The sequence below is a fragment of the Puma concolor genome, chromosome E3 (assembly GCF_028749965.1).
Source record: "Puma concolor isolate L17-30 chromosome E3, mPumCon1.1.hap2, whole genome shotgun sequence".
NCBI lineage: Eukaryota > Metazoa > Chordata > Mammalia > Carnivora > Felidae > Puma > Puma concolor.
Genome location: NC_141682.1, coordinates 12,245,152 through 12,269,147, shown reverse-complemented (window position 1 = coordinate 12,269,147; position 23,996 = coordinate 12,245,152). Strand labels below are relative to the sequence as shown.

The window sequence follows — 23,996 nt, the reverse complement described above, 5'->3', positions numbered from 1 at the left end:
TAAATTTATATTTATATACAAAGAAATATACATGATATAAATATTACATATTTGGTTAGAAAAATATTTTCTCCTAGTTCATGGCTTGTGGATTTTATTTTCACTTTTTTCTTAATGTTTATTTATTTTTGAGAGAGAAAGAGACAGAGTGAGATCAAGGGAGGTGCAGAGAGTGAGGGAGGTGCAGAGAGAGAGGGAGGGAGGTGCAGAGAGAAAGTAAGGCACACAGAATCAGAGCTCCAGGCTCTGAGCTGACAGCACAGAGCCCGAGGCAGAGCTCGAATGCACAGACGGCGAGATCATGACCTGAACCGAACCAACTGGGCCACCCAGGGGCCCCTTTCATTGGTGTCTTTTGAAGAGCAAAATGTTTCAGTTTGTATGAACTCCGATTTATCCATTTCCTTTTCTTTTAACGGATCATGCTTTTAGGGTCCTATCTAAGATATGGGGTGCAAAATTAAAAATATTTTGTCTTACGTTTCGTTCTAAAAACTTTATAGCTTTAGATTTTTTATGATATAACTTTCCATTTACCTATTTCTTTTTTAAATTCTCTTGGTGCTTCTCTGAGAAAACAGCAAATGGCAGATGATGCCAGTGGGCCCGGGGACCCTGGATTGGGAGGCCTCGGCGGCTTCCGTGGAGGCTTCCGTAGAGGCATCCTGGGCTGGGGCTGTGGCTGGGGTCGGGGCAGGGGCCGGGGCCAGGGCCTGGGACCTCGCGGAGGCAAGGCCGAGGACAAAGAGTCGATGCCCAACACCAAGCTGGGCCGCCTGATCGAAGACATGAATATCAAGTCCCTGGAGGAGATCGATCTCTTCTCCCTGCCCATCAAGGAATCTGAGATCATCGACTTTTTCCTGGGGGTGTCCCTCAAGGACGAGGTTTCGAAGATGATGCCTGTGCAAAACCAAACCCGCGCTGGCCAGCTGACCAGGTTCAAGGCATTTGCTGCCATTGGAGATGACAATGGGCACGTCGGTCTGGGTGTTAAGTGCTCCAAGGAGGTAGCCACTGCCATCCGTGGGGCCGTGATCCTGGCCAAGCTTTCTGTCTTCCCCGTGCGGTGAGGCTACTGGGGGATCAAGATTGGCAAGACCCCATGCTGTCCCGTGCAAGGTGACCGGCCACTGTGGCTCTGTCCTGGTGTGCCTCATCCCTGCCCCCGGAGGCACTGGCATTGCCTGAACCCCTGTGCCTGAGAAGCTACTGATGTTGGCTGGTATTGACGATGTCTGCACCGCAGCCAGGGGGGCTGTACTGCCCGCCCCCCCCAGGGAAACTTCACCAAAGCCACTTTGATACTGTTTCCAAGACCTACAGCTCTCTCACCCCTGATCTTCAGAAAGAGACTGTTCACCAAGTCTCCCCATCGGGAAATCATACCAGAGTGTCCATGCAGAGGACCCAGGCTCCAGCTGTGGCCATCCCATAGGTTTGCACCGGAAAAATAAAGTGCATTAAAGCTTGTTTAAAAAAGATAGTAATACGTAAAAGAATAAAATAAAATAAATTCTCTGGGCAATATTTGGTGGCTGTCAATGCACAAGCCTCGCCCACTTTTTGTCCTACTTTTTCCTAAATAATTCGTACTTTGATGCTATTTTAAATGGTATTGCTTCTTTCATTTCAGTGTTGTGATTGCTCATATAGAAATATGATGTATCGTCGTATATCGACCTTAGATTCCGCAATTTTTCACTTTTTAGATCTAGAAGCATCTTTTGTAGATTCCATTGGATTTTCCACATAGGCTATCATGTGGTCGGAGAATAAATACTATTATACCTTCTTTCTTTACAATCTGGATGCATTTTAATTCTTTTTTTTTCTCCCCGATTGCACCTGCTACAACCCAAAACACAATGTGGTGTGGAGATGATGAGAGAAGTTACCTTTGTCTGTTCCTCCTCTTAGAAGCAAAGTTTTTAGCCTTTTACCAGCAAGTAAGGTGATATCTGCAGGGTTTTTTGGTACCTGTTTTTATTTGGTTGAGGAAGTTCCCTTCTATTCCTGTTGAGAGGTGTATTTTAAATGTAGAGTAGATACTGTATTTTAATGCTTTTTTGCCTATTTAGATGTTCAGATGACTTTCTTTTTTTTTTCTTTATTATACAGTGAATTGATCTTGATTGCCTTGCTAATGTTAAACCAAAATCGTACTATTGAGATCAACGTCACTTGCTCCTGAGGTCTTATTTTTATTTTTACATTTAATTTGCTAAAATTTGGCTTTGAATTTTTGCATCAGTGTTCATAAGGGACATTGGTACGTTTCCTTTCTGGCAATATCCGTATCTTGTTTTGAAGTAAGTATAATACGACCCTCATTGAATGAGTCAGGAGGTAATCCCTCCTCCTCAATTTTCTAGAGGAGTTTGTGTTGCGTTAGAATTACTTCCTCCTTAAATGTTTGGTAGAATTTCCACTGCAGTAATCTGGGCCTGGAGTTTTCTTTGCGGGGAGGACTTAAACTACAAATTCCATTTCTTTTTTTTTTTATGTTTTGTTTATTTTTGAGAGAGAGAGAGAGACAGACAGAGCGTGAGCAAGGGAGGGACAGAGAGAGGGAGACACAGAATCCAAAGCGGGCTCCAGGCTCTGAGCTGTCAGCGCAGAACCCGACGCGGGGCTCGAACCCACGAACCATGAGGTCATGACCTGAGGCGAAGTCAGACCTCAACCGTCCGAGCCACCCAGGCACCCCTACAAATTCCGTGTCTATAATAGATACAGGACTCTTCAGATTATCTATTCTTGAGTACCTTGGGGAGAATTGGCCCTTGTTACCCACATTGCTGAAACTATTGACCTACCCTTTTATTATCTGTAGAATCTGGAATGATATTACCTCTTTCATTCATGGCGTGGATAATTTGTCTTCTCTCTCTTCCCTTCTTTCTTCTTTCCTCTGCTCTCTTCATCCTTCCTTCCCTCCTTCTTTCTTTCTCTCTCTGTCTTTGTATCTCTCTGAGTCTGTCTAGAGGTTTATCAATTATATTGATCAATTATATTGATCCATCTTATTGTTTCGTTTATTTTCTCCATTGTTTTCCTGTTTTTTTTGTTCTTGTTTTTGTTTTTACTTTACCAATTTCCTCCTTGATCTGTATTATTTCCTTTCTTGTGTGCAACGTAGGTTTAATTCGCTCCTCTTTTTCCAGTTTCTTAAGGTAGAAGTTAAGGGTATTGATGTCAGATCTTTCTCCTCTCCTAAAATAGAAGTTTAATGCTATTAAGTTCCCTGTGAGTACCGTTTTTTGTATCATCTTATATCTTCTGATATGTGTTTTTATTCTCATTCACTTCAATAATGCTTTGATTTCCTTTTTTTTTTTCCCTTTTCTTTCCTTTTGTTGTTTCGTTTTGATTTTATTTGTTCGTTTATTTTTTTGGGGTCCTAAGTAATTTAGAATGGTGTGGTTAGTTTCCAAATATTTGGGGAATTTTTTGAAGTTCTTTTAGCTGTGGATTTCTAACTTAATCGCACTGTGGTCAGAGAACACGGTTTGTATCACTTGACTCCTTCTAAATTTATTAAGACCTGCTTTGTGGCCCATAATATGGTCTATTTTGTTGACTGTATTGTGTGCACTTAAAAAGAATGTGTATTCTGCTGTTATTGGGTGAAGCCCTCTGTAAATGTTCATTAGGTCGAGATGTTTGACCGTACTGTTCACATTTTCTATATCCTTACTGTTCTTAGTTGTTTGTTCCATCAATTATGGAGAGAAGGGAATTGAACTATCTGCCTATACTTGTGGATTTGTATATTTCTCCTTGCAATTAGGTCAGCTTTTGTAATCATGTACTTTGAAGGTGTACTATTAAGGGCAAAAATATTTGCCCTGTGTCTTCTCAATGAATTGACCTCATGTATCACTATGCAATACGTTTCTTTATCCACGATAATATTTTTTGCTCGAAATTTACTACATAGGTAAATATAGCTATATTAACTTTCTGTGTTTATTTTGTTAATGTTTATTATATTTATTCTTAATGTTTTTTTTTAATTTTTGAGAGAGAGAGAGAGAGAGAAAGAGAGAGAGAATGAGCTGGGAAGGGTTAGAGAGAGAGGGAGACACAGAATCTGAAGCAGGGTCCAGGCTCTGAGCTGTCAGCACAGAGCCTGACACAGGGCTTCAACTCACGGACCGTGAGATTGTGACCTGAACAAGAGTGAGACATTTACCTGACTGAGCCACCCAGGTGCCCCCTATTATATTTATTTTTGAGAGAGACAGAACAAGAGTGGGGGAGAGGCAGAGAGAGAGGGAGACAGAATCTGAAGCAGGCTCCAGGCTCCGAACTGTCAGCACAGAGCCTGATGTGGGGCTCGAACCCACAAAACATGAGATCATGACCTGAGCCAAAATCAGATGCTTAACCAAGCAAGCCACCCAGGTGCCCCTAGCGATGGTAGCTTTCTTCTGATCAACTTTCTCTTGATTTTACCATGTTATGTCACTTTTCCTTTTTATTTATGCCTTTTTTACTTAAAGTGAGTCTCTTGTAGGCAATTTACAGTTGGATCTGGCTCCCGCAAACCCAAATCTAATAATCTTTGTCTTTTAATCATATTTATACCATTTACATTTAATGTGATCATTGGTAACTAGTTTAAACCCATCATGTCACCATTTTTTCTTTCTGTTTTTCCTATCTGTTCTTTACTTCCTTCTCCCTCTTTTTTTCTGTCTTCTTTGGGACAGAACTAAAATTTTTTTATGATTTGTTTTAATATTCTTTGTTGTGCACATTCTTTTCAAGTGAACATAGGACATTTGCCATGACAGACAATAGTCTGGACCACAAAATAAGTATCAATAAATTTACATGGTGTCAAGTCATACAAGGTATGTTGCTAGAGTTTGATCTCTGATTATATTGGTATGTGTTTGTATAGTGCTATCTTAGAGCATCATAATTGGATTCCCATGGTCCGTTCAATGCCATTAACATTTACGCATAGAGCAGATGCCTGGAGTCCCTTTGACCTAGATAAAGAAATGGGAAACGACCAGAAGGCAGAGGGGATTAGGAAGGGTGACTGAAAGGAGACATTAGCAGATCTGGGTTTCTTTGATCCCCTGAAACACTAGTCCTGGAATGATTTTCTGCCAGTTAAGTATCAAGCTTTCAGGGAAGAATATAGAGCAGATTAGAACTAGATGGAAAAGCCAAAGGAACCATCATGATTCAAGTCTACAAAATCCCCACGGATATGAGTAGGATTGCTTGGATTGCCCACCAGACCCCTGAAAACTAGAACTATTTCTGCACTCTGCCTGTCTTTTAAATATAAATACTGCAAAATAATAAGTTAGAACAAATAAGATGAGGCTTAGATTTCTATTTCACTCAGTATGAAGTTGAAGCTTTTTTGAATAAGTGGATGGATGAAAAGATGTCTTGCCAGGAAGAAATGCTAGCACAGATCCAAAGCCTAGACTCAACTATGGAGTGACTCATGAAGTTAAGGGTGATTAATATATATAGATTCTGAGCTGGATGTCCATTGATGTGACCTAATGAGACAGCCCTGATGGAAAGACAGACCATGTGATTCCGTGCGTGATTTTGGAGCTCGTTCAGAAATCTTTGTGGCCAGTCTGCCTCAAGGGGAGGCGGATGTAACCCGTGAACACTTTTGATTTCAGTGACTAAATGAGGTTTAGTCGCTTAGTAGAAGCAAAGGAAATACAAATATCGCTCCTGGGAAGGTGGTAATACCACACGCCCCACTCCCTTGGCTTTAGATAGATGACACTACTTGAAATAGGTGGGTGACATAACTGCCAAGCACAGAGACATGCCCGCTCCTTTTGCCGGTGTCTTGGCTCTCTATCCCAGCTCCTAAGAGGTCTAGAGCACGACGACAGGGAGGCAACCGCCTTTTGTGTGGCTGACAGCAAGAGGACACTTCATACAAGTCCTACGAGTTTCAGTTCAGTGGGGACCTACTCTCAGTAGCTTTGGATTCTTTTCCATAGTTCATTGCTTTCTAATCAGTCGCGCCCCTTGTCAGAAAGAGCTCCTCTTAGACTCCCAGAGTAGAACAAATCCATAAGTCAGACACAATGAAATGTTGTTATTGTTTTCTCTTTGTTTTTTTTTTTTTTTTCTCCCCCCTCCTATCCGCACATCTCCGTTGGCTCAGAGAACAGACACGATGTAGTGTCGAGGATAGCACAAAACACATGTCTGGAAACATTTTTAACTACTGTTATGGACAAGCCTTGGGCCCAGAGAATTCTGCCCTTTCACTGCACTCCGTTATCTTATTTATTTTTGAGCAAACTCTCACGGATATTTTATCAACCAGGCCTTCGGCCACACCGTAAAGACAGGCATCAGAGGCCAGTTGCATAACATAGACATAGAAGCTATGGAACATAGGATTTCTGGGTCTGATACATGCAGCCTGTCTCCTCTCATTAGCATCCCTATTTCCAGATAAAGCCGATTGGCCTACAAAAAAAAAAAAAGTGTTTCTCAGCAAATTAATTATATAAACACAAACCCCAGGAGAATGATTAAACTACTTAGGAAAAAACCCAACTCTTGGTGCTCTCCAGAAGTGCCTTCTTCTTCTTATTCCTTTTTTAAAGTCATGCTTATCACAGACGTGTTACCTACTCATTAAAGCAGGTCCCCTAAGGGTTTTTGTTGGACAATGTTGTGTTGACCCAACTGTAATTACCCTATGCATTTGGAAGAAACAAAATTACATTTATTTTGAGACAGTCTGTCATCCATAGGCCCAGAATACTGATTTTATTGAGTTGGTTTCGACATTATAGCCTCAACTTTTATTGAGAGATGCTATTGAGAAATAGCTTTATTATTTCCTGTCGAGATTTTGTTCCAAGCATCATCTACTTATTTCTCATTGTCGCAGCAATGATCAATTTATTTTAGAATTAATTGATGGCAAAAACTTAGCTCCCCTAAGAGATTTATATGAAATGTCCTTAGCGACAATGGAAGGTATATAGCTGGCATGCTTTCCTTTTTGCTCTGTTCACAGGTAATTTGAAAACCAATTTCACAGCTAAACTTTCTAGCTAAGCAGGCCCTCCAGGTGATTCTGATTCATGCTAAAGTTTGAGAAAGCCGTGCTCCGCATTATTTCCAACATATTGCTCTTCCTGGGGTAGTTTCTTTACTCCTCTTGGGGGAAATAACTTGGCAATTCAAATCTCGTGCACTCACGCCGTTATTTTCTGATTCTCCATGCGATGGGATTGATGTCTGTGACCCCCTACAACGTGTACGTTAAAACCCTAGCCCTGTGCTGGGGCCGTCTTTGGAGATGGGGCCTCCGAGGAAGTAACTAAGGTCCCCTGAGGTCCTAAGGCTGGAACCCCGATCTTGGAAGATTAGAATTAGTGTCATTTTTTTTTTTAATTTTTTTCTTTTTTTTCTTTTTTTTTCAACGTTTCTTTATTTTTGGGACAGAGAGAGACAGAGCATGAACGGGGGAGGGGCAGAGAGAGAGGGAGACACAGAATCGGAAGCAGGCTCCAGGCTCCGAGCCGTCAGCCCAGAGCCCAACGCGGGGCTCGAACTCACGGACCGCGAGATCGTGACCTGGCTGAAGTCGGACGCTTAACCGACTGCGCCACCCAGGCGCCCCTAGTTGTCATTTTTAGAACAGAACACGGAGAGCACGCTGTCTTCTCCCTTCTTCTGCCCTTCCCTCCCTCTCTCTGTCTTTCTCCCTTTCTCTCTGCGTATGCACAAAGAAGACACCACGGGACCACACTGTGAAATGGTGGTTACCGACAGGCTAAGAGAAGAAGCCTCAGGCTGCGACTTACCTTGCGGGCTCCTTGCTCTCGATCGCTCAACCTCCAGAACCGTAAGAAATACATTTCTGTTGCTTACGTCTCGCAGTCTGTGGGTTTTTCGGTCCCGGCGGCCCGAGCTGATGAATGGCAGTACAGTACTTTAACTCCACTCCACCCTGGACAGTAACAAGGTAAGTGTTAGCGTATGAGGATTTTCTTTTTAGTTCAATTACTACCTTGCTGTTTAACCTGAAGCCCATTTTTTCACTTCACTCCCCACAGTGATTTGCACGATATCCGAATGAGACGGTAACTTTAATGAGCCTCCTCTCTTTCGAGTCTGCGGATTCTTCAGGGTTGGAGGAGAGCTTAGTAATCATCCGGTGAGAAACGTTTTATTTTATAAATGAGAAAATGCAAGTCCAGAGAGCTCGTTGGTCTTAGGACCAAAATGAAAGCCAATATCCCTGGATCCTCAATCGTGTTGATTGTTTCCGGAGGCCAACACATGGCACCAACTCCAAGTTCCGGATTGCCTGTAAGCCAGCTGGTTAGAATACAGATCTCTTGATCCCCATTTTGTCATTCAGCGTAACTTGTCTTATGGGGAAAGCTAGCCACAGTGAAATTACACTCTGATTTCTATTTTTCAAAGACACTGGAAGCCACGCAGACTTACGTTCAAATTTGGCATTGCCCCATGCTAACAGCGTGACCAGGGCAAGTGCCTAACTTCTAACGAAGCTCAGTTTCTGATCCGTAATGGAGAGAACACGACACCTTTGTCATGAGCCGCTCGGGGGAAGTCAGTGGATCGTTCATATGGAACACCCAGCGTAGTGTCGGGAATGTGCCGTAGATGTAGGTTCTCTGGACTTTGTATATTCTTCTTCCATACGATCGACCACTTGCAAGGGGTAAATTTTTACTTGAGTTCCCAGCTGGCTTCCTTCTTTGCCATCAGTGTAGTTTTGAAGGCACTACCCGATAGGTCCCAGGAGAAGTAAAAGTAAGACCGAGAATACAAGATGGCCCTGCCAATGACCGTAGCAGGTAAGAATGGCCAGTAGCGGACAATCACAGGGAGCAGGAAGGAGGGCAATTGACAGGCAGAATGGGAAACTTCTGGGCAACATGAACTCATATGGTGTCTGAAGGTCGGCAGCTTACATGGAAAAAGAATAGTCACAGGAAGATCAATTTCTCTGAAGTGATGGACTCTAGGTACGCTTTATGAGCGAGATGAGACAGAGGGTTGTTTGAGAAGCTATCTGCAGCGTGCCTTAGGTCTTCAATGAAGACGTCTCCAGAAAAACACGTAACTCATACATACTAGGAGTAAAGCATGACAGTCACTACTGCGTTTTTCCGAATTTACACAAATTCGAGCCATGTGCAAAAGTTTAAGACTCACATTTGGTCGGAAGCACATCAATCTGTCATCTTGAGGAGATTCACAATTCCCCAGGAGAAAATGTAATTCTTGAACGTTTTTTTCATTTGCCAGAAGGATCTTTGAATTTTTTTTCATGCAGATTTTAATCACATTAGTAGATGCCTATGTAAAAAAAAATCAGAGGTCAGAAGTTCTTTAGCAAAAAAGTAACCGCCTTCTCCTTCTGATCCCCATTCTCAGCCACAGAAGCTAGAACTTTCGAGTCCTTCTGTTTTTCTCTCGCTTCCAGATAACATGCTTATGGCAGTGTTTCATAATTTATTGTTTGTAAAGCATATGTACTGACTGATAACATAAAAGAGGAACTTACCCTACTTTCAGGGTCATGGTATTTACGCTACGTAGAATACAGCAAGAACCTCTTCAGTCCTGAATTTTTATATTTATCATTTGGATTTTTTCCCCGTGGTGATGCTCACAGTTTTATTTTATTTTATTCTATTCTATTCTATTCTATTCTATCCTATTCTATTAGTATTTTGAGAGAGAGGGCACAAGTGAGCGAAGGGCAGTGAGAGAGAGAGATGGGGAAAGAGAGAGAGAATCCCACAAGGGGCAGAGAGAGAGAAGCGGGGCTTGCCCAAAGCGGGCCTGGTGCTCACCCGACGCAGAGTTTGAACTCACCCACCGTGAGTCTTCTTGGGAATAATACCCACTCCAGAGAAAAGATTTCTAACATGTAGATTGAGTAGAATTTCTCTCTCCTTTTTTTGAATACTCTGTTAATGACTCAGAAACATTTCCATTTTATTTTGTTTTATATTTGGATCCTGAGTTTCTTTCCCCCAATTGGAGGTCCTTCCTTCCTTCTTTCCTTCCTTCCTTCTTCTCCTTCTTTCCTACTTTCCTTTCCTTCCTTCCCCCATCCCCCTCTCCCTCCCTCCTTCCCTCCTTCCCTCTTCTCTGCTGATAAAACAATACTGTGTCTTCCCCACGTCCTCAAAAATGCACAGTCTGTCCAAGATTCCACTTATAAAAGCACCTGGTTTCTTCACTGCAAGCACACTTCCTGGATCCTCCCAAACTGCCTTTTCTATCTCAATCCAGCTGCTTCTTGGCTTCTGTTCCAGAACATCTCGCAGTTCTCCGTTCCGTTCCATAAGGACGAGCGTCGAGGGAAGGGTTAACGGCCTAGCTGTTCTGAAGACAAACAACTGTTCAGTGAAGTTCTTTGCTTCTGCTCCCTCTGTTTCTGCCCGCCTCTATTCTCCCAGACCTCTGGTCTAGAGTCTGTCCCAAGCTCTTCTCAGAAGACCAGCTTCTCCACCATTATATCCCTTCCTTAGCCTATTCAGAGCTAAGGGTCTTCCCTTTTATCCATCAACACACATTTATCGGGCTTTTGTCTTCTTTCAGTGTCTTGCGATCTCTCGACCACCAATGACAGTGACCCCCTCCCATGTTCCTTCCCTCTGTTTGAGCGGCCATTCTTTTTATTTCATTCGGATTCCTCTGGGGTTTCATGGGCAGATTTGGTGATGGCCAGTTTGTTCCCCTGACGAGGAGAAAGCAGAAGCCTTTGGCTTGTGTGGAGCAGAAGTGAACGAGCCCAGCAGATGAGAATCTGGTAGCATCCTGCTTCTTTCACGGATTCCGAGTTCTCTTGCTGTTTCTGTCTTGTCCCCAGGCCCCCACTGGCCACTTTTCTACTCACTTGGTCACGAAGCAGATGGAACAGGAAGGGAGAAAAACTTGGGGAACCCCGTCTTCCATGGTTGTTCTTATTCTGTCCTGTCTTCAAAGTTAACAGTCCACTGAAGACGGTGACTGATAAAAACCATGCCTGCCTTGCGAGAGTAGTTAAACATTTGCACTAATTTAGCCACTCAGAGACCCTTGAAAAAGCGGGTCTTTTTGTCGCTTTGCATGGCAATGCATAGAGTGTGGGTTTAGAGACACCCAACAACAAGCGTCACCCAACGCTTGTTGTTATCACCCAACAACAAGCGTCAATGTATATGAAGGTCATACAGAGGAGGGAGAAGGGAGAGGTGGGTGGGCTGACCAGGGCTGCTTGGCTGTGCTGACTCCTGAGAATCACATGGAAGATTTGCCTGTGGTGGAGACACCAAGAGAACCATAAGGAAGAGGTCCATAGTGAGAAATACAGGCGTCTCAGGTAGGGGTTTGTGTGGCTCCCTCCCATGAGCCTATTCAAAAACATAGAAGTCCATGCACAACAATAAATTCCAAGGTCCTGGGGCCACTGATTAGGTTTTGTTCTTTGGTCCCTTCCTGCCTCACTATGCCTTGTATTCCCTCTTGACAAAGTAAGGAGGGAATATCTTACAGGGAACAGAATAATTCAGGCTTTGGACACTTGATCTTTGTTAGCTGCCTCCATCTTAGGCAACTTACATACATTCTCTGTGCCTCAGGTCCCTCCTCTGTGGCACAAGAGATAGGGAGGAAATGTTGACAAATGGGGGGCAGATGCTCACCATTAAAAATGGCAGCCACCACTCAAGAAGTGTCTTGTTAGAGGGGCGCCTGGGCGGCTCAGTCAGCTGAGCGTCTTACTCTTCGTTTTGGTTCAGGTCACAATCCCAGGGTCGTTGGATTGAGCCCCACGTCAAGCTCTGTGCTGAGCATGGAGCCTGATTAAGATTCTCTCCCTCTTTCTCTCTCTGTCTCTGCCTCTCTTCCCCACTCATGCTCTCTCTCTCTAAAATAAAATAAAATAAAATAAAAATTAAATTAAAACATTAAAAAAAAGGATTTTGTTAGAGTAGGGGAAGAAAAATAAAGAGAAAAGAAAAATACGGTCTACATTCAAAGGGGGAAAAAAACCGCTCCGCAAGATGCTCCGCAGCTCAATTTTTAAGAGTGACCTTCTTGTCACCTCTGGCCTGCCTTTCCCCACTGGGTTTGGGAATCCGTGAGGCCATGTTGGCTGTAGGCAGTAGATCGGAACTTGCCCTCTGGAATTCTCTTCTTGAGCCATTAGCTAGCGTGAGACGGTCTTTGTTCAGCCCTACCTTCAGGACGATGGAGTCACATCATGCCAACCGCTGGCCTTTCTGTCTCTCCCTCACGTGGCCCTCAGCCGTGGGAGGCATACGGGGGACAAAGCATGAGGAGGCGCTCATTCAGAGTCCCACCCTAGTCCAGGCCCATGTGGCCCTACTGGGGTCCCCAGATCCCCTCCTCATCAGCACACGCAAATATGACCCAGGATACTGACGTCGAACATCAGTGCACGGCGCTCACAAACACGCAGAACTGCCTGCATTACGATCCCACCTCCCGTTTTATTTTTTTTTAAGCTTATTTATTTGTCTTGAGACAGGGAGAGGCAGGGAGAGAGAGAGAGAGCGCATGAGTGGAGGAAGGGCACAGAGGGAGAGAGAGAATCCCATGCGTGGAGCGGAGCCCCACGTGGGGCTCCATCCAACAGCCCTGAGATCACGACCTGAACCGAAACCGAGAACCGGACGCTCAACTGACTGAGCCACCCAGGTGCCCTCAACCTCCCATTTTAGAGCTAGGTTTTTAATCCGGACACGTACAATTAGCAGGTGACTTCCTGTCACCTCACGGAGAACAAACTGCACAGCAGAGGAGGGAGGGCAATGGCATTCTTGCCCAGACGCTGTGTCACACGGAGTATCTGGAGGCTTCCTTGCGCCATTTTGTTTCCTCCTCACAAGCGGTCAGCCTGACCCTTCTGATGAGGAGCTCAGGTTTTAAGAAGTGATCCGGATCTTCGAGACCTCAGTTCACAGAGCCAGAGGCACAGATGGATGAGGAACCAGCCAGGGTCGCGAGGGCCTACCCGTGTGTTTGGTTGTGCCGACCGGACCGATTTCCTGGGTCACATATTGGAAACTGGACCATTGAATGAGCCTGGGGAGCAGCAATTCTGGTTAGAGGGATGAGGGAAAATATCTCCCAACTTTGCCATTAAGGGACATCCACTTTTGCAGACCGTATGGTCCAGGATGGATGGCCTCTTTCCTACAGGACTGAGGCAAGCTCTACGTGCAAATCAGACATTTGTGTGCACAACTGTGTGTGCGTGTGTATGTGTGTGTGTGTGAGAGAGAGAGAGGGAGGGAGGGAGGGACGGAGAGGTGAGTCATTAAAGAAGCAGTTCAGCTAAATAAAGGATCTCATTATGTGAGCTATTTTTATTCCTCGAATGTCTGCCTTCCTCTCCCCCCCTCCTTGAGGTTCCTACTGAAATCTGACAATCAGGGTTGAACTTCACTGTCAGCTTCCATTAGGCAAATCAAGCAGGAAAAAAGGGAGCGTGCGTCTGGCCTTGGCGGGGAGCTGAGTCAGCAGTGATAATCTGCTCGAGCTGGTGGGGGCCAGCTACCAAAGGCTTTAATTAGTCAGCCGAGGTGTTGTCGCCACCCCCCGCCAGCCCCCCTTCCTGTCCCCTCACCCGCCAGGCTCTGAGATGAGTCCCTTCCCCTGCCTTCTCTGCCTCTAATTCCTGGGAACGCAGCTGGAACGGTGCATACCCAGGGCCGGGCCCCTTGAGCACGCTGCCCCTGTCAAGGGCATTTCCTCCCTGTCGAACTGATGTGCCCCGATGCACCTGCCCTGGCTGTCTCGCCCCCTCCCTCTCTTGGCTCACCCACTGTGAGCAAGCCTGGACCCCTCCTGGGAAAATGAGGCCAAAGCCTCATCGATTTCTTTCCCAGAGGACTCAAAAGCACCCCATCTCCCTCCCTGACCCAGCCTCCCTCTCGCCTTTATCACGCATGCAGCCATTCATTCAAAACAAGATCACCCTATGGGCTCAGGCTGGGTGGATTCGGAGAGGAGGTCTCTTGATCTAAAAAGAGATGTTCAATGTAAAGGGGACAGAGGGACACAAGACAGGTGGCTGTGGTCTAGAAAAATTAATTGGGGCAAATGGACCACAGCCAGCCAAAGTACAGGACGGAAGATATTATGCACAATAAGGTTAAGAGCTCTGGGAGCTCCAGGAGTTCAGAGGATGACCCATTTCTAGAAAAGAATGCTTCAGGGAGTGTCCTTGGAGCTGGGTTTTAAAGGTTGAATATGGTAAAGGGACGCTGGGGTGGCGTCTGACTCTTTTTTTAAAAAACATTTTTCAATGTTTACTTATTTTTGAGAGAAAGACAGAGTATAAGCGGGGTAGGGGCAGAGAGAGAGGGAGACACAGAATCTGAAGCAGGTTCTGTGCTGTCAGCACAGAGCCTGACGCGGGGCTCGAACTCACAGACCGTGAGATCATGACCTGAGCTGAAGTTGGACGCTCAACTGACTGAGCCACCCAGGCGCCCCAAGTGTACTTACTCTTGATCTTGGCTCAGGTGGTTCATGAGTTCAAGCCCCACGTCGGGCCCTGCGATGACAGTGAGGAACCTGCTTGGGATTCTGTCTCTCCCTCTCTCTGCCCCTTCCCCTCTAACACTCTCTCTCTCAATAAATAAATAAATCAGCTTTCTAAAAAAAAGTTTGAGTAAGATATAATCAAGTAAGAGAGGGGACCTGCTGGTGTCCAGTGGGTGGGGGTCCCTCGGGCATCATCTGAGAGGGCCCCCCACTCCATCCTGCTCTTCGGGACTCAGTCCTGCCTCCTGTTCCATGGACTGCTCCAGTGTCACAGCTGGACACTGCCATCATGGCTCTTGTCTCCCCACCCTTGCCCATGCTGAGTCACATGAGGGCTGCTACCACCACGGAGGCTAAACTGATGTCACTTCCGCATGCTTCTGGCAGCTTCTCCATGCCAACTGTCCACACTGGGGTTGAGTACGGCCCTCTCTACGGGGTTGAGTATGGGCCTCTCTACGGGGTTGAGTATGGCCTCTCTATGGGGTTGAGTATGGCCTCTCTGTGGGGTTGAGTGTGACCATAGCTAGGCCATGTCTCCTTTTAGCCATTGGCCCTTGATGGTTCTGTTTACTCAGTTTCTTGGAATACCAAGGTTTCCAGAGTCTGGTGGTCACTCTCTTTAGGATCTTGGATGGATTCCCTTAAGACGAGGCTCAAAGATGGTAAGTGTGGCACCAGCTTAAATGCTTCCACCTTGCTACCAACAACCGTCCACCCAGCTCTGTGCCCCATACCTAGTACCTTTATTATGTGGTCCAGGGGAGCAAGGGGGCCAGGGTGCTGCTCCCCAATGGGTTTGGGAATCTCAGTCTTGGGCGATCATCATCCCGTGGACTTTCCTCACACGGAGTCGATGACACCGTCAGACAAATAGCACCTTTGGTAGCCGGTCGCTTTGTCGGGCACTCTGGTTCTCACAATACGCCCTGCTCAGGGCTCCTGTCTCTGTATTTAACTGAATCTAACTGAGCTAGAGGGTGACTCAATTCATCAGAGACCCATTCAGAGGCTGGATTGTCTTACTCCTCGTATGCTTTCTGGAAAACACACACACACACACACACACACACACGCACCCACACGTGCACATAAAACAAGGCTGCTATTTCCCCCTCTTGGCAATATTCAGATTTTCAAAGGCAACAGTCATTGCTTTCCAGTTCTGCCTCCTCAATCCCAAGCCACACATTCCAATTCCTGCTGGGTGAAGTCATGAGCCCGTGCGCGCAGGTGGGAGGGTGGGGTACCTCGACGCCCCTCCGTTCTTCCAGATCTCTTCCCTACGGGGCCACGCTGCTGGCTTGTTCTCTGCGGGGCTCAGTCCCTGTCCCCAGAAACTGGGGATACTGACCTAGCCCTGCAGTTCTTCTAGTCACGAGCATTGAGATATGATATCATGGAGAGTTCCGGAAACCCAAAACTCTAACACCCGTGAGGCTTTGGTGTCCCATTATAAACTTGGCACTCTTCCGGAGGGAGGGTTCCTCCAAGAGATTTCAACCTCAGGAAACCAGGACTGTGCCTTTGAGTGGATTTTGACCCCGAGTTCGTCCTGTCACTAGCAATGCAGAGGGAAGAGCCCAGCCTTGGGCAGAATGCCATCCATGCTGCTGGCATCGATGTCCCTGTCCGTAAACTCGGGACAAGGGGACCACCTTCCAGGGCACTTCGTGAGGCGCTTCAAGGAAGAGATGTGTGAACACGCCTGGCACAGAGCAATTGAGTGACTGCCAGGCTGTACTGGAGAATGAGCTCCGTTCTCAGCAGCCCAACGACGAAGGGGAGGGAGAGGACAAAACCCCACATACAGCCCTGCCCGTGCTTCCCGAGTGACCGCTGAACCCAGGGCGCCAATCAGGCGAGCAAGGCTCTGGTAGATCTTTCGTCTCAAATAAGAGGCTGAGACATAAGGATGCCGTTATCACGCGGTGTTTCGTGGGTAAATATAACAGATCTCGATGAGCGTGTCTCAGAGGAGGACGCCCCAGCAGCACAGGCAGTGTAGATGAGGCAGTAGAAGCGGGTCACTCGATGCAGCCGCCTGCACCTGGGCCAAGGCGGCCAGACATTCCCATTTGCTTTCCCTGCACGAGCCCAGATTTGGGCCGCCCCGGGCAAGCGTGCAGGGCCGGGGACCGAGGGGCCAGATGGGCTAGCGGGAGCGGGGGACGTTTGTACCCTTCTGTCCCATCCTCTGCTCTGGCTGCACAAAATGAGGGTGCATTACGGAGGCCCGCTGAGCCTTTGATTTCCCCCAGCGGCCAGCCCGACGGCCACTTTCCTGGAAATGGAGTGTAGGTTTCAGCTGTTGGCAGAGGGGAGAAGGGTTCCACGTTCACCGGGCGCCGTGCCGCTGGTGGTCCGTCCCGTTCTCCCCTACCCTGTCCCCAGTTTCCCCAGCAGCCCCTTCAAAGGCTGCCCACCTCCCTCCACAGGAAACTGGCCAGGATCCGAAGCCTTCCAGTTAGAGATACTGCGTCTTGCAGCACCTCAGTGGAAGAAAGCAGTCAGGGGGGAGGCTGTGTATTTGTCCCACAATACACCTGCTCTCCATCCTTCCTTCCCTTCCCTCTCTCCCTTCCTACCCCCTCCCCCCTTTTTTTGTTGCAAAATGAAACAAAACAAAAACACAACCCAACAAAATCAGAAGACTTTTCCCCCCCTCTACCAACAAAGTGATCTCAAGAAAGCGACTCTTCTGGAATTGAAACGTGCGGAGGAAGCACCCGGGGGATCTTGGTGAAATGCAGATTCAGATTCAGTGCCTCTGGGGTCTGACCTCAGCTTCTCTGGCTCTTGCAAGCGCTCAGGTAACGCCGATGTTGCGTGAACCACCTGGTCCATGGACCAACCTTTGGAGCGGCAAGTGTCTAATGGCCAACACATCAGGTCACGCCCCCTCTCGAAACCTGAGGTGGCTCCCTGTTGCCTATGCAGTAAACTCGAGACTCTGGAAATCACACAGGAACTTTCAGCTTCTGGTCATTCATACATTCATTCCTTCAGTTCATCAGCAAATGTTCATCAAGTGCTTCCTAATGGCTAGAGCCCTACTGTTCCTTTCCAGATGCATCTCTTACCACCCCCTTCCACGGCAGCTTGGAGCCTGGAAGCTGCTTTGGATTCTGTGTCTCCCTCTCTCTCTCTCTCTCTGCCCCTCCTCCGCCCACACTCTGTCTCAGTTAGTTTTGTGATCAACTTTTACTTTGGAAAAGTTGCAGATTTACAGAAAAGTTATAAAGATAGCACCAGAGCGTTCCCAAGTTTTCCTGTGTCCTCTAGAACTGTCACCCTATATTAGGATGGTACCTTGGTGGGAAGCCTGGGTGGCTCAGTCAGTTAAGCGACTGACTCTTGGTTTCAGCTCATGTCATTATCCCACGGATCATGAGATCGAGCCCCACGTCGGGCTCTGCACTGGCAGCACAGAGCCTGCTTGGGATTCTCTCCCTTCCTCTCTCTCTGCCCTTCCCTGTGCTCTCTCTTTCTCTCTCAAAATAAGTAAACTTAAAAAAAAAAGGATGCTAGTTTTTCCTAATTCATGAATGAATATTGCTACGTTGTGATGCCTTAAATTCTATGCTTTATTCAGATTTCCTTACTTTTTTTTTCATTTCTTTTCTTTAACATTTATTCATTCCTGAGAGTGAGAGAGACAGAACATGAGCAGGGGAGGGGCAGAGAGAGAGGGAGACACAGAATCCGAAGCAGGCTCCAGGCTCGGAGCTGTCAGCCCAGAGCCCAACACAGGGCTCGAACTCACGGGCTGCAAGATCGTGACCTGAGCCGAAGTCAGACGCTCAACCGACTGAGCCACCCAGGCGCCCCAAGATTTCCTTACTTTTTGCCTAATGCCTTTTTCTTTCTTTGTTGCTTCAGGATCCCATCATAATGATCAACCTTGATCACCTGTAGTTGACTATTTGACGTCTTGGAGTCATGAGTCATAATCCTTACCGCATTTCACCCCTTCCAACAGCAGATCCCAACATCCGTGCTTTGCTTCCTGCCCCACAGGGAACATCGGTGACTGAAAACTTGCCACCGCTCCAGAAGGAAGACTCCTGTCAGCGATTCCCTCTCACTCTGGCTCTGACCGACCCTGGTGCCTCCTCTTGTGGCCCCTGTGTGACGTGACGTCCCCCCTCCTCTTGGGAATGGTAAGTGGTAAACTCTTCTCTCAAGGCAGTCGTCTCCGTGTCTGTCATCTTACCATACCTGCTGAGAGCAAACCCCAGGTACATTTCAAAATGATTGGTGTGGCAAGCTGGGCGGCTCGTTGATGGACCGTGATGACGTGCCTCTCCAGTGCTCTTGGCTTACTAATCGAATTCAAAGAATGGCATGCATGGCCTGGAAAGGCACCATGGGCTGTTGACCCGCTTACACTCAGCTGCCACTGCCTTCTGCTCAGCTCTACCTTGGTTTGCTGCCCTAAGTAATTGTGGGACCTGAAGGAGAAATCCCTACATAGCTTGGTGTAGCCGTGTCTGGACGACAGTCCCCAGTTTACATACCCCACGGATGCTTAAGACGTGTCTAGTGTCTGGGCAAAGGGCGCAGGGGACACCAAGGGTAATTGGCTAACTGACAAGGCTAAGGCTGGAAAGGCTTCCTAAAGGTTAAGGGGGGTGAATGTGACCTATAGTCTGAGCAGCACCTGGGCCCCCCCATGGAAATTCTAGAGGCTGGGCTTTGTGTCTACTCTTTTTCAAACTGTCTTAGGTTAGCGTCTCCCCTCCCCATCCTCCTTATTGGGGTTGCCTCACACATCTGTAATTTAGAGGGCTTTGGGGGTCACATTCTGTGTTCCATCCTGGGATCCCCCGAATTCCTACCTGACTCCTTTTATTTGCCCGCATGAAGCTTCGCCCTTTGTGGTGTAAAGCTCTACGGCTTTTAACCAATATCGAGCGCGTGTCATGTATCTGCCATCACAGGATCACGCAGATTGCTTTGGCCACCTTCCAAAACCCACGTGCCTCCTCTCTTCAGCCCCCACTCCCTTCCCCGAATCCCGTGGCAACCACTGATCTGCCTGCAATCTCTATAGTTTGGTCTATTCTAGAACATCATAGGGAGGGCATCGTTCATATGTAGCCCTTTCAGACTGGCTTCTTTCACCTAGCGATGTGTGTTTAAGATGCATCCGTGTCCTTTTGTGGCTTGCCCATTTGCTCCTGTTGATCGTTGCGTAGTATTTTCCTGTATAGACATACCACAGTTTATTTATTCACCTGTAGAAGAGCATCGCAGCTGCCTCCAGTTTTTAGTGATTACAAATAAAGCTGCCACGAACATTTGCATGTCGGGTTTTGCGTGCATGCAAGTTTTCCAATTCTTGTACATCAGACTTAGTGTTACCCAACGAACATTTAGCGGGGAAGGGGTCAACATTTAAACAGTTTCCTTGGAGCTGCTCTGAGGGGGTTGTGTAAGTGAACAGAATCCCAAATCACCTTGTCGCCACGTCCCCCCAAGAGTGAGATGATAGATCCAACAGTTGTCCCAGGAGGGAGAACTCAGTTACATACGTTATGTGGGAGAGCTTGGTGTCGAAGGCCGAGGTGAACACTACAGTTTAATTCAGCAATCACCTGTAACACGGCTCCTTGATGCCTGTCTGATTTCCTCTACAGCCGGGCTTCTCCGCGTCCTGTGAATACAGCCCTCCCTTCCGAGTATTCATCCACCTGCTATGTATGCTCTTCTCCTCTTCCCTCACAAATCCAAATCTGACCGAATCCTTTGGGATTCGGTCCCCCCCCCCCCCCAACTTTCGGTCATCAAATCATCTTAGGCGGTCTTATTTCCAACGTCTCCACTTTACCTCCCGCTGAGGTTGGCCCTTCTGTCGAATAATTAATGGAATACTTAAACACGTATTCAGAATCCACTCTATCCCCGACTTTTTGCTCCGCTTTAGTTGATGGGGAATGTGTTCCAAAGGGGCCTGTGCTCACTTTCACTCTTCACCCCTGTTACCTTGCACTTTAATCTCCTTCTCCAGTGAAATAATAGGATATTCCCACGGCTAAGGATGTCTTTTTCTCCTGCATCCTTAAAAATACCCCTAACGGGAATGGGTGCGTTACAATAATGGCTACCGTTGACGGAGCGCTTACGAGGCGTTGACGTCGTTCTCAGTGCTTTGCTGATGGCCGTCCGGAGATGTCTTCATACCCTCTCGGGACTGGCTCCACAGGTTAGGAGCCCAAGGCAGACACAGTTAGGTAGTTTGGCCCAGCCATTAAATGGCATGACCAGGATTGGAGCTGCAGGAGGAGGACACAGGGCATTTGTTGGCCCCCATTCCCACCCCCATCTGCACATATACAAACTGCTTTAACCACTATGCCCTCCCGTCTCTCTAGTAAGCAAGTGCTCAAAGACTTGATGCTTTTTTAATTTACGCTTCTTCACGGAATGAGCCAGGCACCAGCCCCCTTGTGACTTGCACCCAACAGCTCAAGAAAATAACACGCTCGAGAGACTGAGAAGACAAGCCACAGGCTGGGAGAAAATACCGGCAAAAGACACAACTGCGAAGAGCCTGGTACCCAAAATATACCAAGAACGCTGACAGACCAACGGTAAAGAAAACAGCTCAATTAAAAAATAGGCTAGGGGCACCCGGGTGGCTCAGTCGGTTGAGTGGCTGACTTCAGCGTAGGTCACGATCTCACAGTTCGTGAGTTCGAGCCCCACGTCGGGCTCACTGCTGTCAGCTCAGAACCCGCTTCGGATCCTCTGTCCCCCTGTCTCTCTGCCCCTCTCCCGTTCATGCTCTCGCTGTAAAAAAAAAAAAAAAAAAAAAAAAAAAAAAGAATAAACATTAAAAAAAAAAAGTAGGCCAAAGACCTTAACAGACAGCTCACCAATGAAGATCCACATACGGCAAATGCACATATGGAAATATGCTCCACGTCATATGCCATCAGGAAGATGCAAGTCAAAACAGCTATGAGAAAGCCCCGCTCATCTATAAGAAGGGCCAAAATCCAACGCAGTAACAACACCAAATGCTGGTGAGCATTGGAGAACAACGGGACGTCTCGTTCGCTGCTGGTGGGAATGCAAAAGGGAGCAGCCACTTTGGAAGACAGGCTGACAGTTTCTTAGCACATAATCTAACCATCGCACTCCGGTTTTTGAAAGGCGTTGAAAACCGTGTCCTCACAAGAGCCAGAACACGGGTGTTTATAGCCGCGGTACCCATAATCGTCAGAACTCGGACGCGACTAAGATGTCCTTCGGCAAGTGAATGGATAAACAAAACTGGCACATCCGGACGATGGAATATTATTCTGCGCTAAAAAGAAGTGAGCTCTCCAGCCGTGACAAGTCACGGGGGAAACTTAAATGTGTGTTACTGAGGGAAAGAAGCCCTTTGAAAGGGCCGCAGGCTGTATGATTTCAACCATACGACAGTCTTGAGAAGGCAAACCTGAGACAGGAAAACGATCGTTGGATGCCAGGGGTAGGAGGGCAGGATGGGATGAATACACAGAGCGCAGAGGGCAGTGAAAATCTTTTCCCCGATACTCTAATGGTGGATAGCCGTCTTTTATTCTTCTTCAAACCCCCCCTCAGAATGTGCAACCCCAGGAGTGAACCCTAAAGGAAACTGTGGACTTTGGGCGACTGTGACGTGTCCACGTAGGCTTGTCAGTTGCACCAAACGTAACGCTCCGGAGGTGGATGTTGGTAAATGGGGGAGGCTGTGCATGTGTGGGGATGGGGCGGGGGGGGGGTGTGTGGGAATTCTCTTACCTTCCTCTTAATTTTGCTGTAACCCTAAAACAGCTCTAAAACAGCCTCTTAAAAAATAAACAAGGTATCCATTGGATTTCAAAGTCTCCCCCCAACGGGTCCTGCCTCCTCTCCTTGAGATGTGCTTGACTCTAGCACAGATGGGTGGGTGTCCCACTTTGCCGTGCCCCCGGAAGGATTTTTTCTGCAGCTTTGGGGTAATTCTCAAGCCTTTCTTAGAACTTTCCCCCAGAGAATATTCCATGTCCAGGGTGCCGGAGTGGGCGGACACGCATGCCTTTATTTATCGATTCAAACATGCCCGATTTACTTAAGTTGTAGGGACTGTCCTGTGGCCTCGGGGAATGTGAGTAATTTTCAGAGGCCGTGTTGAAACCAAATCCAACTGACAAATGTATCTTTAAGTAACAACTTACACATCTTATAGCCAAGGAAGGCTGCCCTGAACAGAGATGGCTGTACATCTATTATTCTAAGTATCCTTTGTCCTGACACAATTTTTCCCTAAAGCCTTTGAAATGTTAAATTTCTGGCAGGCAAGCCCACGTGAATTCCAACAACTGGCTTGATGGATTTTTTTTTTCACTTTTTTCCGTGAATCATATCGCATGCCAGAAATACCCTGTGACAAGCAGGCCGCCGGTACGGTGAGCCTTGCTGAGCCAGGTAGCACGAATCCCAGACTCTGAGGATAGCGTGAGGTCTAGCTTGATGTGGGACAGCCAAGGTTAGGCGGTGGGAGAGTCTAGTATGAGTGCATTGATAGGGGGTGGGGTGGGGTTATTGTGTTCTTGCGCTCAGAGGTGCCTACCTGTGGTACAAAAACATCTTTCGGAGCCTATGTAGGGAACAAGCCAGAAGAGCTGGTAGTTCTATCAGAAGCGCTGTCCGGTCGTGGGGCGTCACAATGCGGAGCTCAGCAAGGTCGTTAAGCGAACCTCTCTCCTAGCAGGCCACAAGGGAAAATCAGGAACGGAGGTCAAAGATGTCACGATGGGGATGAGGGAGGGAGGCCATCAGCCTTCTTAATCTTGTCCAGAGCTGACACCAGGTTAGGGAGGGCTGGTCTAATTCCAGGAGCCAGCCAACCAGAGCGGGGGTCTGTCTGTCTACACAGGCATTGTTCCAGCACGGATCCTGCAGGTGGAACGGAAGGGGAGGGCCTCAGCATCCAGAGGAACAGCCAGAACTGGCAGAAATAAGCCACTGCTTTGGTTTCAAGGAGGTTTCAACTCATGCTCTCATGGAAGGAAAGGCATATGACAGAGATCTCTTGGAAATTCGTCTCTTAGTAGTCGGCATCTGAAGATTCACACCGAGAACTGGTATTCCCAGAGGATCAGAGGCTTCTTTGTGAGATTAGTTATTGGGATTTCCCAAACCCCACGTGTGAGCTGGGCTCAGTAAGGGCTGTTCCCCTGCTCTGAAGAGTGTGGCATAGAAGGAGGCCACCACCTGGCCTCCAGTGCCCACTAGACAGTAAGAGCCAATGACTGCCATGTCTACCCTCAGCTTTGCCCCCCCTTCTTCACCCAACATGGTGGGGGGAGCTTTTCCCAAGTGGCGGTACCAGACGACTCTCCCACTAGCAGACTAGGAAAATTCTAGTGCTCCAAGTTCTCACCAATGTGTGGCGTTGCCAATTTTTTCCC

At 47.3% G+C, this 23,996-nt stretch overlaps 1 long non-coding RNA gene and 1 pseudogene across 2 annotated transcripts in view; both read left to right on the top strand.

Annotated features, from left to right (window-relative positions):
• LOC147572978 (uncharacterized) overlaps nucleotides 1-23,996 on the top strand; it is a 131,356-nt gene that overhangs the window by 30,585 nt on the left and 76,775 nt on the right. For both annotated transcript variants that reach the window (XR_015245354.1, XR_015245353.1), the window contains exon 2: nucleotides 18,589-18,731. This is a non-coding gene — a long non-coding RNA (uncharacterized LOC147572978). The remainder of the gene's footprint in view (nucleotides 1-18,588; nucleotides 18,732-23,996) is intronic.
• Nucleotides 585-1,438, top strand: LOC112859880 (small ribosomal subunit protein uS5 pseudogene; annotated as a pseudogene).